Source organism: Lissotriton vulgaris, chromosome 1_1 (assembly GCF_964263255.1).
Source record: "Lissotriton vulgaris chromosome 1_1, aLisVul1.2, whole genome shotgun sequence".
In the NCBI taxonomy this organism is placed as follows: domain Eukaryota; kingdom Metazoa; phylum Chordata; class Amphibia; order Caudata; family Salamandridae; genus Lissotriton; species Lissotriton vulgaris.
In genome coordinates this window covers 344,432,903-344,451,875 of record NC_141685.1, presented here as the reverse complement: position 1 = coordinate 344,451,875, position 18,973 = coordinate 344,432,903, and the positions used below count along the sequence as shown (strand labels likewise).

General features: G+C 43.2%; 1 protein-coding gene and 1 pseudogene across 1 annotated transcript in view; both read right to left on the bottom strand.

The window, feature by feature from the left end:
* LOC147747153 (sodium/glucose cotransporter 4-like) overlaps positions 1 to 18,973 on the bottom strand; it is a 782,848-nt gene that overhangs the window by 267,616 nt on the left and 496,259 nt on the right. The gene's annotated exons all lie outside the window — the stretch shown is intronic.
* Positions 5,102 to 5,928, bottom strand: LOC147747154 (fez family zinc finger protein 2-like; annotated as a pseudogene).

Sequence of the window (18,973 nt, the reverse complement as noted above, 5' to 3'; positions counted from 1 at the left end):
GGTGTCTCCTCCTCGAGTGGTCCCCTTCTTTCGGGGAGGTGCAGAACCCCGCGGCAGGACGGCCGCGTAAATATGCAAGCTCCAGGATGTGTCCATCAGTTTAGGATTGCACTCGACCAACAGCAACAGAGAGTTGGACTCTCTTTAAGGTACAGGCGGTTGCCGCTTGAATCACTCCGTGCAGGTGTGCCTGACGCGTTTCGAAAGCTCCTCAGCTTTCTCTTCAGAGGCTTTCACGGAGATTCACGCTCCCAATTTCAACAATGCACGCCCTCCAATAGGATGATGATGTTGGCTGAGCATTGTGGGAGCGGTAGTTCTTATGGATGCAGATATGGACTCAGGCAGGGGGTACCGTCTTGATTCCCTGCTGTTACCCCACATGTTCGATGAGGTGTCTCCTCCTCGAGTGGTCCCCTTCTTTCGGGGAGGTGCAGAACCCCGCGGCAGGACGGCCGCGTAAATATGCAAGCTCCAGGATGTGTCCATCAGTTTAGGTTTGCACTCGACCAACAGCAACAGAGAGTTGGACTCTCTTTAAGGTACAGGCGGTTGCCGCTTGAATCACTCCGTGCAGGTGTGCCTGACGCGTTTCGAAAGCTCCTCAGCTTTCTCTTCAGAGGCTTTCACGGAGATTCGCGCTCCCAATTTCAACAATGCACGCCCTCCAATAGGATGATGATGTTGGCTGAGCATTGTGGGAGCGGTAGTTCTTATGGATGCAGATATGGACTCAGGCAGGGGGTACCGTCTTGATTCCCTGCTGTTACCCCACATGTTCGATGAGGTGTCTCCTCCTCGAGTGGTCCCCTTCTTTCGGGGAGGTGCAGAACCCCGCGGCAGGACGGCCGCGTAAATATGCAAGCTCCAGGATGTGTCCATCAGTTTAGGTTTGCACTCGACCAACAGCAACAGAGAGTTGGACTCTCTTTAAGGTACAGGCGGTTGCCGCTTGAATCACTCCGTGCAGGTGTGCCTGACGCGTTTCGAAAGCTCCTCAGCTTTCTCTTCAGAGGCTTTCACGGAGATTCGCGCTCCCAATTTCAACAATGCACGCCCTCCAATAGGATGATGATGTTGGCTGAGCATTGTGGGAGTGGTAGTTCTTATGGATGCAGATATGGACTCAGGCAGGGGGTACCGTCTTGATTCCCTGCTGTTACCCCACATGTTCGATGAGGTGTCTCCTCCTCGAGTGGTCCCCTTCTTTCGGGGAGGTGCAGAACCCCGCGGCAGGACGGCCGCGTAAATATGCAAGCTCCAGGATGTGTCCATCGAGTCGATGTGCAAACCAAACTGATGGACACATCCTGGAGCTTGCATATATATATATATATATATATATATATATATATATATATATATATATATATATATATATATATATATATATATATATATATATATATATATTATATATTACCTTTGTGGACGGAATCGGCTGAAATTTTCAGGAAAATGGCACATTTTGTTTCTGAGCAGCTCCTGGAAATTTGGGGGGGGGTTCGTCAAGGGGGGGCCGAGAAAAAAGGGGGGTCCCAAAACGCGTTTTTCCCATGTTAATTTCCATAGGGCGTTTGGACTCACTTTTAGCCCGAACGGCTGAATGGATTTCCACGAAACTTGGCAAAATTGTAGGGACTGTTAGCCCGATGTGCCTTTGCTAGGTCTCAATATATGTGCTTCAGTGGATTTTGAGAAATTAACGTTTAAATCAAGATATATATCTATAACAGCGCTCCGGTCAGCGATCCGGTTAGCGAACTTTTCGCGTATCGGAACTTTGCGATGCGAAGCTGATTGGCCCTCCGGTGTCTGTCAGCATTCTAAACAGTCCGGAGCGGCCCCCATCTTGTCTCTCGGTAGGATCGAGAGACAAGAGGAGGCCAAAACAAAGGGGGAAATGAAGGAAAGGGGGCAAGGTAGACCCCTTCTGACCCCCTAGGATTGATGAGGGGGATATTATAGAGCCACGCGGGGCCCCAAAAAAAAAAAAAAAATCCGATTTTTTCGCCGTAGAGACGCGTCTTGGTAAGCGAACCGGGCAGCTAACCGGGCAGCTAACCGGGAAGCTAACCGGCAGTGTAACGGGAGTCTGAGGAGTAGCTGATTGGCTGTCAACATTGTAAACAGTCCGGAGCGGCCGCCATCTTGTCTCTCGGTAGGATCGAGAGACAAGAGGAGACCAAAACAAAGGGGGAAATGAAGGAAAGAGGGCAAGGTAGACCCCTTCTGACCCCATAGGATTGATGAGGGGGATATTATAAAGCCACGCTTTAGGATCGAGAGACAAGAGGTGGAAAAAATAAAAGGTGTAAATGAATGGAAGGGCTAAGGCAGACCCCTCCTGAACCCCTAGGATTGATGAGGGGGCTATTAAAGTTCCCTGCGGGGCAAAAGAAAAAAAAAATTGCGATTTTTTCGCGGTAAAGGTGCTTCCTGGTACGTTAACCGGGCAGCTAACCGTCAGCGTAACGGGAGTCCGACATATTGTGTTTTTTGAACGTTTGTGATATGTGCACGTGTGGATTTTGTCTAATTAAGGTTAAAAAAATATATATATATCTTTAAGCGTGTTCTGGCGCGCTTACGTTTTGGGTTTGGTTTGCGCTGCAGAGACGATACGTCACGGTTATGCGATGCATCATGAGGCGCCTCACGGGCTACGTGATACGTCACTTAATGAAGAATATATTTTACAGCTATAGATATTAGCTTTTAAAAAACCAATGAAATTCACAGAAAAAACCATAGGTTATAGACCATATATAGTTAGGAATTTGCATTTACAAAACCTTGAAAATTCACTGAAAAAAACATAGGTTATAGACCATATATAGTTAGGGATTAGCATTTAAAAAACCTTATTTTATTTGCACAAAACCATTGAAATTCCATATATAGTTAGTTGCACTAACTATATATCGTGGACCCGCAATCCACTGCTAATGATGTCACATATTACATCATTCATGACATGGTCAGTGACATCACTGATGACATCACTGATGACATCTCAAATGACATCACTGATGACATCACTGATGACATCACTGATGACAACACCCAGTGACTGTATGTTTCTGTAAAGTTAAAATATGTCTTACATATTGAAGAATGAGTGGATGTATAAGTGTCTGGATGAAGGATTTAGTAGGTGCATGACTGACTGTATGAGAGAAGGATTAAATGTGTCTCACTGAGTGTATGGGTTAGTGATTAAAGTGTCTTAATTTGGCAATCATTATTTATGTTGTTCTGTAAACTGCTGCATGTTTAAATCAGTAGCTATATCAGTAACTATATGGGTTATTGAATGGTTGCCCAAGTATTTGTATGGGAGACTGAGTATGTGTGTGGGTGGCTGGGAGGTGTATAACTCTGTGCATAGATGTGTGAGCAGTTGATTCCCTAGGTGTATGGGTTCAAAAGTGCATGTAGAAACAGCTGTATGGACAGTTGACTGTGTGCATGAGTATATTGGTGAGTGAATGGATATCTCAGTGCTACATGTCAAAGTAAGTACATATGTAAAACACACTCCATGTGAGAGTTGACATATATAAATAACTGAACATAAGAGCCAGTGAATGTGTGAGTGGCTGTATGAATCATTGTGAACTTGTATCAAGGATTGTATAAGAGAGTAAATATGTGTTACTATATGTTTGAATAAGTAAGGTGTGTATAACTGTATAGTTGAGGAAATGGAGATGTGATTGATTCTTTGCATGACTGACTAGGTGTGTGAGTAACTCCATGGATGTGTGACAGTCTGTGAGTGCCTGTTTACACTGAGTGTATCTAAGGTTATATTAGAGTCTGAAGATGTATTATCACATAAATGATATATCAGTGATGTAATCAGTAATGTCAAATGAGATGTCAGTGATGTCATCAGTGATGTCATTTGAGATGTCATCAGTGATGTCATCAGTGATGTCATCAGTGATGTCACTGACCATGTCATGAATGATGTAATATGTGACATCATTAGCAGTGGATTGCGGGTCCGCGATATATAGTTAGTGCAACTAACTATATATGGAATTTCAATGGTTTTGTGCAAATAAAATAAGGTTTTTTAAATGCTAATCCCTAACTATATATGGTCTATAACCTATGGTTTTTTCAGTAGGTATATATAGTTAGGACCTACTTTCCATAGGAAATCCACAACATTCTATTGGGAATAACTTTGGCGCTGGTTGATGAATCTTCCCAAATTTCTCAAAGAAGATGGCCCGCTCCGCTCCTCTCCTTCCCTGAAAGTTTTGGGGGGATTAGTCAAGTGGGGGCTGAGAAAAAAGAGGGGTCCCAAAACGTGTTTTTCCCATGTTAATTTCCATAGGACCTTTAGACACGGCTACAGCTTGAACCGCTGAACGGAATTACACCAAACTTGTCAAAATGGTAGAGTCTGGTACGCAGATCACGCTTTTGGTTAAATAGTGTAAATACCTCCAGTGGATCCTGAGAAAATTAAAAGGGAAAAAAATTATATATCTGTAAGCGTGCAGCGTGCTTGCACCCCGCGATTTTTTCGTGAAAATAAATTGGGGGGGGGGACTTGGGGGGCTTCTGTATTTTATTTTAATGTCTTTATTTTAATCTCGAGGGTGAACACCCCTCGTTTTACCCCGAGATCACTGCCGCGGCCCGAGCCGCCTCAAGATGGCCACCGCCTGGTTGTGGGCGGGGCCGGGAGGACGTGGTTTCCGGTTCCCCCTGCCTGGGGGAAGCCTTCGATGTGCCCGCCTGTCTCCCGTGCCGAGGGGGAGACCAGGTGATGCTGCCGGCTGGTGCGGGGCTGACCTTGTACCCCTTGCTACACAGTACACAGAGAACTGCTGTGGTGGGCCCTTACCATGCTCTGCACCCAGAGCACTGTCCTGGGGTCTGTTACTAAATCCTGGACAAGCATAACTGTCCTGGGGCACTTGCAACACTCTGTACCCAGAGCAATGACCTGCACATGGAAAACTGTACTGGTGGGTCCTTGCATGCTCTGTACCCAGAGTACTGACCTACCATCTCCTACTACACCCTATACCCAGAGAACCGTTCTGGTGGCCATTACCATACTCTGTACCCATAGCGCTTACCTGGCGTCCCTTACAGCACCCGGTACCCATAGACGTGCTCTGGGGGTCCTTACCTTGCCGCAGACGTCACACGTGAAGTTCTTCGGTTTCCCATCTGGGGCAGTGGAGCTGAGTTTGCTGTGACTGAGAAGGCTGTGTTCTCCTTCATCACCTGATCCAGCTGCCCCGGCAGGCGCTCCTTGTGTGGGTACTGAAGGTTCGAGAACTTCTCCGCCGCCAGGCTCGCCAGCTTGGCATTTTCCAACAAAAGCAGTTTCTGGTGGGCGGACAGGGAAGACTGGGACTGAGCGTTCAAGATGCCGGAGGGGAACAAGTGCCTGCTGAGGAGGTCATGCGGGTGGTACGACGAGTCCACGTAGTTGAAGTAGTACAGGGACCCGTTGGCAGGCATCCCCACGACCTGGTTTATCACCTGCGGCTTGATGACCCGGCTGGTGGGCAGCACAGACTGCCCAATGTTCAAGTCGCTCTTGCAACAAATGCCACAGTTGGACTTGCACAGCGAGCTGCAGACGGCGCCCCTCAGGCTCGACTTCCAGAGCTCGGAGTAGTTCAGGAGAGACTTGGGGTGCATCTCATAGCCCACGGGCTGCATGGGCAGCATGCAGGGTATGGGGGCACACAGGCTGGGCACCTTCTTGGACTCTGGCTCCGTGCCCGGCCTGTGCTCGTGGAAGGTGGCTAGCCGGGGCTCCGCTCTCTTTGCCATGATCCTGTCGATGGAGAACGCCAGGGTCTTGGGAGTGCCGGTGCCCGGGCTCCTGGCCTCGTGCCGGGGACAGGAGGGCACCACAATGGGCTCCTGGGACGCCGAGCTCGCCATCCTCGCAGGGACTGGTTCCTTGGTCACTGTGAACTAGTCTGCATTTTGGGGAAGCCGGTGCACGCACCACTCAAACGAGCACCCAGCCCGCGCCATGCCACCCATTTACATTCAAATGAACATACCCAGGAACAATGCAACCCGGGGGGCCCTATTAGTGCTCATTAAGTGGCGCACACAAAGTAGCAGATATGCTCGACCTTGTTAGGGAGCACCCAGCGATCTGCAGTGCCCGGCTCCTCACACGGGAAGCGTGACTGGGGGGTGGGGGGACTCGGAAGTGCCTGGTGCCACCAGAGCTGCTAGGAGATGCACTCCGGGGAGACTGCCTGGCTGCACTGTCACTTTGTGATTGCCAGCATCTTCACCTGCGCCACATCGCCGTCTCGTGCAGGAAGCTGACATCACGTGGAGTCACGGCAGGCAGAGTGTGGCATGGGAGGGCCACTGTGCAGCAGCTCAGATCACCAGCAACACGCGCGGCTGTCACCAGCCACAGTGCGCGACTAGTCAACAAGCTGAGCAGGCGGCGCTCTCTGCAGAGACAGCAGGCGGGCAGTGCTGCGCACCTGGGAGCCGCGTGCGAGTCCGGGAGCCTACGGGACAGTCACACTAGAGCGCACGCGGCCACTTTTGATAATCGAGAAGTTGTTTTCAAACAACTTGAAAAGTGAGCCAGTAAAGTGGCTATCAGTTTAATGGAAATGACAATGTACCAGAATATATATCTGCTTATCTAATGGCTTTTCCTGATGCTGTACAGTGTTGTGGTGCTGGAGAAGATATACGATTTTTCCAACAGTGTGCAACATCGGTAAATAAAAAGACATGATGCCACTGGTCGATTTATTTCACTGACGCATGCAATCACCACACTGTATGCGCATTCCAGCCAAATGATCCCCCCCATGGTGTGTCTCTGTTGTTTGGAATCGGACCACAACTCTGAATCTTTCAAGAAGTGTACCATTAGGCTTCCAAAGGCAATCTGAGATCGCCAAGCTATATTTCACCAAACACCGTATGGAGTCATGTAAGCCCCATTCCTGCTAGTGGTCGAGAGTACGATCCCTTTCTTGCTATCGGGGTTTTTCATGCAACAGGCTTCGTTGCAACCCCTGCCTTAGTAAACTATAGTGGAGAATGACTGAATAACTTGGATTGAGAATGGTTCTGTATAAGAAAGAACAAATTCCTTTCTGTTCTCCAGAACAAATTCCTTTCTGATCTCCAGAACAAATTCCTTTCTGTTCTCCAGAGCAAATGCCTTTCTGTTCTCAATGCACCATGGACTAGTAAAATGTTGTTGTCTTGCTGGAGAGAAATGTGGGAAATCCATATAAATCTTTGGAAGACACACACACACACACACACACACACACACACATATACATACATGAGTGGGGGAATTCTGTTTATATATATATATATATGATTTTTTCCTGCAAGACTTTGTCAAGCAACTTCCCAGCTTCACTCGAGATACCAGTGACTTTATATCCAAAATATCTACACTTGTATGGGAGAGTGATATGCTACTGATTTCTCTTGACGTTGAATCGCTGTATACCAGCATAGATCATGACAGGGGTTTATCTGCGGTACAATACTACCTTTCCAGCAGACCCATCCAGTACTATGAACACAATAAGGTGATTGTTGGTTTGATAGCATGGTGCCTTCATAATAACTTTTTTTCCTTTGGAAAGGAGATCTATAAACAACTGAGGGGCGTAGCTATGGGGGCCTGCTTCTCTCCCAGCTATGCGTGCTTGCACGTTGGCTTGTGGGAGGAGCAGGTCCTCAGGGTCCGCCACAAGGCGTGGATGGATGGGCATGTAAGGTGCTTTTTAAGATATATCGATGATGTCTTCATCATCTGGAAGGGTAGCAACAGGAAGCGTTGTTATTTATTGATGATATTAATGACAATTCGCTTAATCTTCATTTCACGGCACACATCAATGAAAATCGCATCCAATTCTTGGATGTGGAGGTGTATGTCTCTAATGGAATTGTAAATACCACCCTCCATAGAAAACAGACTGCTGGCAATGCCACATTGCATGCATCCAGTATGCACCCTAAGCATACAATCTCTGGAATCCCCTATGGGGAAATCCTTAGATTAAAGAGAATCTGCAGTTCTCCCTCTGATTTTGGTGCCTGCTTGGAAGAACTCTTAACCAGATTGAGAGCTAGAGGATATTCCGAGCGGATATTAAATTCAGCAGTTACCAAATCTCTGTCAAGATCTAGGGAGAGCCTCTTTCCTGACTCTACTCTTGGAACCGAACCTCCTCTCACCACCAAACCCCAACTGGAGTGCCCACGTCTGATCACTACTTTCAGTAGGAAAGATAGGAAAATCAGGTCAATTCTCAACAAACACTGGCCGATTATAATGAGCGACCATATACTAAACACCAGGTTGCCCCCTTCTCCTACGTTAACGTTCAGACGAGCTAAAACAATGGGCAACCATCTGGACAAAGCAGCCCCTGAATTAAAAACTAAGGTCCCATGGCTTCGTCCTTCCAGAGGTTTCTTTAAATGCTCCAGTTGTAGAGCTTGTAAGTTCGGAGTCACTACTACCCATTACAGCACCCCGTTCAGCAAAGTTGCCAAAACCATCAATGGCAACTACAACTGTAAGACTGACCATGCTGTATATGTTCTGACGTGCACCTGTGGGCTTAGATACGTTGGCAGCACTAAGCTCCAGGTGCACGCCCGGATTCTGCAGCATCTGAGGGCTATTCTGCATAGTGACCCTACTTACCCAGTTGCTCGTCACTTTAAGCGAGTACACAACAAAGACCTTAATTGTCTGAGCTACTTTGTGATTGGGGCAGTTCCCCAAATGAGACGAGGAGGTGACCGTGAGACCCAGCTCAGAAAAATGGAGTCTAGATACATATTGGAGCTCGATAGCCGTTGGCCCAACGGGCTCAATAATATTAAGGAAATGCATCATTTTCTGTAAATAAATTCTGGTATTGCTGGCTTCTATTACTATTTTTATCTGTGTCCTAGTTACTCGTTCTTCTAGTTAGGTTTCCTATTAGAAGTTCCTTGCACCTGTCCCATAATCTGTAGTAACAACTGGTGAATCTTACCGTGATATTCACCTATGGTGACACAATTCCGCACTTTATTTGGCAGTTATCATGCATATAGCATCAGTATATAGATGTTTTCATACATTCCTTTGACATTCACTGAAAAAACCATAGGTTTTAGGCCTTATATAGTTAGGAATTAGCATTTACAAAACCTTGAAAATTCACTGAAAAAACCATAGGTTTCAGGCCTTATATAGTTAGGAATTAACATATAAAAAACCATTGAAATTGCTCCTATATAGTTAGTTGAACTAACTATATATGGCGCACCCGCAATCCACTGCTGATGATGTCACATATTACATCATTCATGACATGGTCAGTGACATCACTGATGACATCACTGATGACATCTCAAATGACATCACTGATGACATCACTGATGACATCTCATTTGACATCACTGATTACATCACTGATTACATCATTCATGTGATAATACGATGCACCTCCTCACACTCTAATATAACCTTTGATACACCCAGTGTTAAATACAGACTACCATTCTTGAAACCATTGACACACCAATACCAGTTACTACATAGGCACTCACTGATTCCTAGGTCTACACACATATCCACTCATTCACCCATACAATCACTCTTACATACAGTCACTCATCAATGCAACTCTATCATATGCACTCATACACCTATGCAGACACTCAGACACTGCCACTCATCCATGGAGTTACTCACACACCTAGTCAGTCATGTAAAGAATCAATCACACTTCCATTTCCTCATCTGCACAGAGTCACACACCTCCCAGCCAGCCACACACACACTCAGTCTCCCATACAAATACTTGGGCAACAAATCAATAACCCATATAGCCACTCATATAGCTACTGATAAACACATGCAGCAGCTTACACAACAACAGACATACTGATGCACACATTCACACAGTTTAGTCACTAACCTATGCATTCAGTAAGACACATTTAATCACTCACTCATACAGTCAGTCACGCACCTACTAAATCCTTCATCCAGACACTTATAGATGCACTCATTCTTCAATATGTAAAACATATTTAAACTTTCCAGAAAAACAGTCACTGGATGATGTCATCAGTGATGTCAAATGAGATGTCATCAGTGATGTCATCAGTGATGTCACTGACCATGTCATGAATGATGTAATATGTGACATCATCAGCAGTGGATTGTGGGTGCGCCATATATAGTTAGTTCAACTAACTATATAGGAGCAATTTCAATGGTTTTTTATATGTTAATTCCTTACTATATAAGGCCTGAAACCTATGTTTTTTTCAGTGAATTTTCAAGGTTTTTTAAATGCTAATTCCTAACTATATAAGGCCTAAATCCTATGTTTTTTTCAGTGAATATATATATGTATTAAATATAAATATTAAGTGGAAAAAATAATATTCTCTTAGTTTGAAGAAACTTTTATTACTTCTAAATGCAATTTGGAGAAGTCGTGCTAGATGCGTGCTGCGTGTACGCACCAAACGTAGATCCCATGTGTCCAAATAAAAAAGATTTAATTGGTTTATAACACTTACTGTTCTAACTATTGAAGAACCCCCCCCCCCCATTTCAATTACTCTTCTTAGACCTTCCTTACGAGAAGACCTATCCTGAGAAGAACGTCACTTTTTGTTCATTGAAAACCTGAACTTCTTTTTTGGATTCAAAAATGGCTACACCACTGCAAGACTCATCTGATTCTGATGATGTTGTTACTCAACAATTTGTACGAGAACCTCACCCTCCCAAAAGATACACATCCATTGTATGGAAATGTTTTACTTTTCCAGAGGGGCAAAAGAAATGTAATGCCACCAAAGTAACATGCAAGATTTGCCAGGCAGTATTGTCCAGAGGAGAATCAAACAAGAAATATGCCTGTGGCACTGCTAGTATGTGCAAGCACCTCCAATCCATGCATCCTGTGAACTATGCTTGAGAAGAATGTAGAAGACTGCGCCAAAATGTACCTTCACCACCGGCAATACCAAGAACCTCTGCAGCATCACCTTCAACATCATAACCAGACATACGTCCCCAATTCGTGAAAGTTAGAATGCACTGCGTGAAGTGCAATTGTTTAATTTGTTATGGGGAGCAATCAGTAGACCTAGTTTGTAGAGCAATTGATAACCATCAATGCTAGTTTTTTTTATTCCCTCAAAGTGCCTGGTTTTGTTCGTCCTGTTGACTTTTTTTTCTTTCTAAAAAAACCACAAAAAAAGTTCTAAAAATCTAAAAAAATATAAAAGTACAAAAAACAAAAAAAAGTTATTTTCAGAACTAACTACTCTAGTTAAAGAAAGAGCTAAATGTGTATGCTAGTATGTGAAAGTTTACATAAATGTATACATACTGCATAATTGAGTAAAGAAAGCATTTGTCATATATGGTGAATGTATAACTGCAGAACTATAAGGAAGCGCTGTACCATGACACTGTAAGCTCTTTAGCTACAGCGTGCTGAGCCACTTCCGAAGGACAGAGATGCAACATATGTACATAAATATGTTGGAAGTCTGTCCTTCCCTATGCACTGCTGCTTAAACTGCAGGCATGTGGTGATACACGCACCCTTGCACCATATTGCAACAATATCTGTGTCGTGCGGAGTTAGTTTTTGTGCAGGAAGACACACCTTCTTGCACAAAAACAATCAGTGAAGGCATTCTTCTCCTACAATGTATGCTGTGCATTGTAGCGTATATTGTAAGAAAAATATGAGGAGAAATGAAAAAAATTCTACGGCAGATTTACAAGCTCTCTGCGCCACCAGTACGTCACTTTTTGTGACGTATTGGTTGCGCAGGTGGCTCCTCCATATTTACAAGGAGACAAAAAGTTACCCTGCATGAATTTCCTTTCCTTCTAAATATGGCCCCTTCACATGCAGCTCTTTACGTACATGGATTACATTATTTATGACATAACATCACTGATGACATCTCATATAACATCACTTATGACAATACTGATGACAGCATCCAGATTATGTGGTTTGGTTTGTTATTTAAATATGTATATATATATATATATATATATATATATATATATATATATATATATATATATATATATATATATATATTACCTACTGGCGGTCGCCAGTAGGTAGTTATAGTTAGGATTTTTTTCAATGTTAAATCTCAAAATTCTATTTGGAATAACTTTGGCACCGGTTGACGAATCTGCCTGAAAATTTCTTGAAAATGGCCTCGTCGAGCTCCGGTCCTTCCTTGAAAGTTTGGGGGGGATACGTCAAGCGGGGGCCGAGATAAAAGGAGGGTCCCAAAACGCGTTTTCCCCATGTTAATTTCCATAGGGCGGTCGATTTCACTTTTAGCCCGAACGGCTGAATGGATTTCCAGCAAACTTGGCAAAATTGAAGGGACTGGTAGCCCGATGTGCCTTTGCTATGTCTCAAGATATGTGCTGCAGTGGATTTTGAGTAATTTAGGTTCAAAAAAATATATATATCTATAGGCGCTCTCCGGTGCGCGCACCGGGGTGCGCTCCAGGCGCGACACGCGACTTGCGCGCAGGAAGCTGATTGGCTCTTGGGTGTCTGTAAACATTCTAAACAGTCTGGAGCGGCCGCCATCTTGTGTTTCGGTAAAATCGAGACACAAGGGGTTTGAAAAAAAAAGGGGCAAATGACCATAAGGGGGAAGAGTAGACCCCCTCTGACCCCCTAGGTTTGATGTGGGGGCTAAAATAGGGTCCTGCGGGGCATTACATTTTTTATTTTTTTTTTCGTTTTGCGCGGGGGAAGCGCATGGTACGCGCACCGGCGAAGCACGGGGAAAATCCAGGACCATATTTATGAAGGCCTTGCGCTGCCAGTTTTGCGCCGCCTGTGCGTCAATTTTTGTGACGCACCAGCGGTGTAAAAAAATGCGCATTGTTACGCAATATTTAAAAAGTGACGCATCTATCTAGATGCGTCACTTTTTAAATATAGTGCAACGAGGCACATTTTTTTACACTGCTGGTGCGATGCGTCACTTATCTGTGCGCACTCCTTATGACATTCCAGATGTGTCATATTTAATGTATGACGAATCATGTTGCAAGGAGTTACAGATACATCAGTATTTCTGACATATCTGTAAACATAAAAGTGACGCGAGGCAGGCGCAAGATTTTGACGCAACAGCATCCTAAAAGTGACGCAGAGAAATCTCATAGATTTCAGTACGTCGTTATTACCAAGCTTTTTGCGGGGGAATGCCCCCTCTGCATACATTATACCTGACGCAGATATAATGTGGCGCAGAGTTTTAAAAAGTGACCCATGTACCTAGATGCGTCACTTTTTAAAAATAGCGTCAGGTATAATGCTTGCAGAGGGGGTGTTCTCCCGCAAAAAGCTTTGTAATAGCGACGCAGTGAAATCTTTGTGATTTCACTGCGTCACTTTTAGGATGCTGTTGCGTCAAAATCTTGCGCCTGCTTTACAGCAGGTGTTAGACTGACGCAAGACCTTTCACATGGTGCTTTTTCCATGTGAAAGGACACATTACTGGAGTTGCGTCACTTTTGTGACGCACTCCAGCAATGCGTTACTTGGAATGTCATAAGGAGTGCGCACAGAAAAGTGACGCATCGCACCAGTGGTGTAAAAAAATGTGCCTCGTTGCGTTATATTTAAAAAGTGACGTATCTAGGTAGATGGGTCACTTTTTAAAATCAAGCGCCACATTATATCTGCGTGATGTATAATGCATGCAGAGGGGGTGTTCCCCCGCAAAAAGCTTTGTAATAGCGACGCAGTGAAATCTTTGAGATTTCACTGCGTCACTTTTAGGATGCTGTTGCGTCCTTTAAATATAGTGCAACAAGGCACATTTTTTTACACTGCTGGTGCGATGCGTCACTTTTCTGTGCGCACTCCTTATGACATTCCAGATGTGTCATATTTAATGTATGACGAATCATGTTGCAAGGAGTTACAGATACGTCAGTATTTCTGACATATCTGTAAACATGAAAGTGACGCGAGGCAGGCGCAAGATTTTGACGCAACAGCATCCTAAAAGTGACGCAGAGAAATCTCATAGATTTCAGTACGTCGTTATTACCAAGCTTTTTGCGAGGGATTGCCCCCTCTGCATACATTATACCTGATGCAGATATAATGTGGCGCAGAGTTTTAAAAAGTGACCCATGTACCTAGATGCGTCACTTTTTAAAAATAGCGTCAGGTATAATGCATGCAGAGGGGGTGTTCCCCCGCAAAAAGCTTGGTAATAATGACGCAGTGCGTCACTTTTAGGATGCTGTTGCATCAAAATCTTGCGCCTGCTTCACAGCAAACCTTTCACATGGTGCTTTTTCCATGTGAAAGGACACATTACTGGAGTTGCGTCACTTTTGTGACGCACTCCAGCAATGCGTTACTTTTGTGTTTACAGATACGTCAGAAATACTGACAAATCTGTAACTCCTTGCGAATTGATTAGTCATATATTAAATATGACATATCTGGAATGTCATAAGGAGTGCGTCCAGAAAAGTGACGCATCGCTGTTTTCACGTAGCGATGCGTCACTTTTCAGAAATGAGGCCTCCAGTTTATTCACTGTGTCATAACTTTCTTTTCTAACACTCACCTTCTTTCATTCCTCCTACTTCACTTCCTTTCACCTCTCATACCTTTCTGTTCTTTCTTACTCATTCTCCTTTCAATTATCAATGCACTATATTTCACTTACTCTTCATTTTTTTAAGAATATAGCTCTTTGATGAGAATTGGAGGTAGTTCTGAAAAGAACTTTTGGTTTTCTTCTTTTAACTGAACAGGAACAAAAACAGGGAATGGAAACTGCTCAACAGGAGCAAAAAGAAAACAAAAAAATTAGGGGTGGGAAGGGCAGCGATGGTTCTCCAATGCTCGAACCATGAGCAGGACACTTTGCTCCCCATAGGTGAGGAGTTGATTGCAGTATCTGCATCTGACGACCCCATGGTTAAATGCAGGTTGTATGTTTGGCACCTGCTCCTGCGATTGCTCTCTCCCAGAAGAAGTTGCTCCTCCGGTTGATGTAGAGGCCCCATCTCTGGGAACCTCTTGTGCCAGAGCCCTGACACTTTCCCGGGCAAAATTCTGGGGGTGCCTCCTCTCCACATGTCGGATCATGGTAAAGTTCCCAAAAGAGTACTTTTTTTGGGGGTTACCCCGTGACAGGACCTGTTTGCAGATCCTGCACTCCACTTTTGGTGCATTCACCTTTTTCTGGTCTGCTGGAAACTTAAAAAAATTTCAAATGAAATGCTCTTTCACCTTTGGTTGAGGAGGCTCTTCATCGATGAATTCAGGCTCATCTTCACTGCTGGATGGTCTGGCAGCCATGATTAACCAAGAAATATGCAAGAGCAAAAAGGCAGGTCTTTCAGTCACAAAAGTGAAAGAAGAAGTGAAGGAAATGGGTGGGGATTTCATTCATTGTAAAAAAAACTGTTAGCAACCAATGAAAAGTGTTATTTTAGGGTCACATGACCCGACGCGTTTACGCTGCGCGCTCCGGAGCACTTCCGGTGCGTTTACGCAGCGCGATCGTAGGCGCTTCCGGGGCGCAAACGTGGCGCGATCGTAGGCGCTTTTGCGTGCGTTTACGCGCCGCGAACGTAGGCGCTTCCGAGGGCACTTACGTTGCGCGCCGAAGTGACGTCATCAAACTTTTACAGAAATGCATAATCATTTTCCTTATTAAAAAAAACTAATTTTATTTGTATGGTACGAAATGTTTTGCATTATTATTACCTTTTCATTCATATTTTTTTTCACGAACGACAGTAGCGCTCTGGGTGCGCTTTCAGATGAGCTCACGGAAAAGCTTACCGGAGAGCTTAGCTGAAAGCTTCCCGGAGCGCGCACCCAGAGCGCAAAAGAAAAAAATTATATTAAAAAAATGAATACTTAAAAAAAAACAGCAAATTGTAAAGAAAAAAAAAGGTTAGAAACTCGATATACAAAGGAATTAGCATTTTAAAAACCTATGAAATTCAATGAAAAAACCATAAGTTTCACACCAGTTATAGTTAGGAATTAGCATTTAAAAAACCTATCAAATTCACTGAAAAAAACATAGGTTTAACACCAGTTATAGTTAGCTGGAAATTTTACTGATATAAAACCATTGAAATTCCCACGTTATAGTTAGATGGACTCACTATAACTTGCGCGTGCAATGCACTGCTGATGACGTCACATATTACATCACTCATGACATGGTCAGTGACATCACTCATGACATCACTGATGACATCATCCTTGAGACAGAGTGACAGACCTCCTTTCAGTGTAATGTAACCCATGAAACACATATTCAAAAATAGAAATTAACATTTTCAAAAAAATGGAGATACACATAAAAGTTACAACAACCAATTCAATAATTCCACCATCTATATACACATCCACTCATTCACCAACAGTTCTATATAGTCACTCATACATATACTCACTCATCATATGTAGTGATACACCTATACATCCTGTTACACACCAACAGTCATCCAAAAGTTACTCTCACACATACTCACACATGCAAGTAAACTATTGAACATCCATTTATTTGCATATACATCTAAACACACACTACCACCTTACTTCTAAGGAAACTTACACATACTTACTCTCTTAAACAATCACTTATAGAAACACATACTTATTTAAACAGGAACTCTTACAATCTCTTACTCTCACATATACTCACTTATATACATCAATATTCACATATACTAGATTAAAACATATGTAGTTACTGATAAAGACACTAGTGAGACAGTCATTCACGCAGTAACACACACATATACACACTCATCCACCCATACAGTCCTGCACATATGCTGTCTTCAAAACACATACAAAGAGAGAGTCAGTCATTCATGCATCTATGTGATAAGTAATACCCCCACCAAACCATACAAACACTCATACTGATACTAAAAAAACATCTAATAACCCATATACCTACACATGTAGCTACTCACCAACCCATGCAGCCACTTATAAACAAAGTGAAACACTAATACATATATTTAAATATTTAAACATTACTCACTAATATATGTATTCACTAACATACACTTAATAAGCCAGTTAACCAATCAAATTTTTTTTAAAAACCATCCATTTAGACACTTATTTAAACATTTATTCTTCCATCAACTTTTACATATACATATATAAAATATATTTATTTTTCAGAAAGACACACATTCACTGGATGGTGTCATCAGTGATGTCATGAGTGATGTCACTGACCATGTCATGAGTGATGTAATATGTGACGTCATCAGCAGTGCATTGCACGCGCAAGTTATAGTGAGTCCATCTAACTATAACGTGGGAATTTCAATGGTTTTATATCAGTAAAATTTCCAGCTAACTATAACTGGTGTTAAACCTTTGGTTTTTTCAGTGAATTTGATAGGTTTTTTAAATGCTAATTCCTAACTATAACTGGTGTGAAACCTATGGTTTTTTCATTGAATATATATATATATATATATATATATATATATATATATATATATATATATATATATATATATATATATATATATATATAGCAATAAAGTACAAAAATAAAAGGCTGTGTATTTAACATTTGTTGTATATAAAGAAGTATACATATGACTCAATGAATGCATCAGTAACTGTATGGATAACTGTATACTTCTAATAGTGATTTTATAACACTAACTATGAGTTACTATCTATATGAGTAAATGAAGCGCTGTTTGTATAAGTGTTAGGGGTAGTGTTTTATGGTTTAGTGTAGTGTAGTGATGTTTGTGTACTGAACGGGTTATACTGGGGATAGATTTATGGTTTAAGGTAGTGCATTGGTCTTTGTGTAGAGTAGGGGGTCGAGTTGGTGGCAGATTTAGCGTTTAGGGTAGTAGACTGGTGTTTGTGTAGTGTAGGGGGTCATGCTGAGGGTGGTGTTTTAAGGTTTAGAATAGTGCAATGGTGCTTATGTAGTATAGAAATTCATGCTGGGGGTAGTGTTTTAGAGTTTAGGGTAGTGTAGTGGTGTTTGTGAAGTGTAGCAGTTGTGCTGGAGGTATGTATTGACATTACACTATGACCACTCAAAGCACAATTATCATTAGTAACCACCAAAAAATTCCAGGTGAAGTTATCAGCAGAATGCTAGAAAAACGTTTATCAATATTAAATGCTTCTAATCAAGTAACATGCAAATCATTACATGCAGTGTGCCACAAATGGTATTACCACAGCAGTAAGTTTCCTCAACTTAGATTTAAAGTGGATAAATATGTTTTATGTGACAGACCCATAAGCCAACGCAGCAGCTTCCAAATGCTTCAACACCCTCCACATACTTAGCAAAACCTTCAAATGGACCCACCCCGAATAAAAGAAGACCACAACCCAAGCACTCATCACCATCAGGCTGGACTATGGGAACGCCCTCTATGCCGGAATCAACAAATTTCGACTCCATAAACTTTAGACTGTCCAGAATCCCACAACAAGACTACATTACGCAGCATAAACGAGCACTCCACTTGCTCCCCGTTGAAAAAAGACTGACCTTCAAGTTGCTGACACACACACCTATAAAGCCCTCCACAACACCGGACTCCAATACCTCAATCTCCTTCTACACCCCCAAAAGAAACCTCCACTCCGGTGACCAGGCCTTGACCGAAATTCTCAGTATCCACAGGACTAGACAGGAGGCACACCCTTCTCCTACATCATGGCCAAGACCTGTAATGAACTCCCCCTCTGCATAAGATGAGTAGCCACACTGAAAGCATTCAGGAAGAGCCATAAGACCTAGCTTTTCGAAACACCAAAACTGCACAAATCCCCCCCACATACTCTCCCAGCGCCTGTAAACCCTCACAGGTGAGTACTGTGCTCTATACATCCCTAAT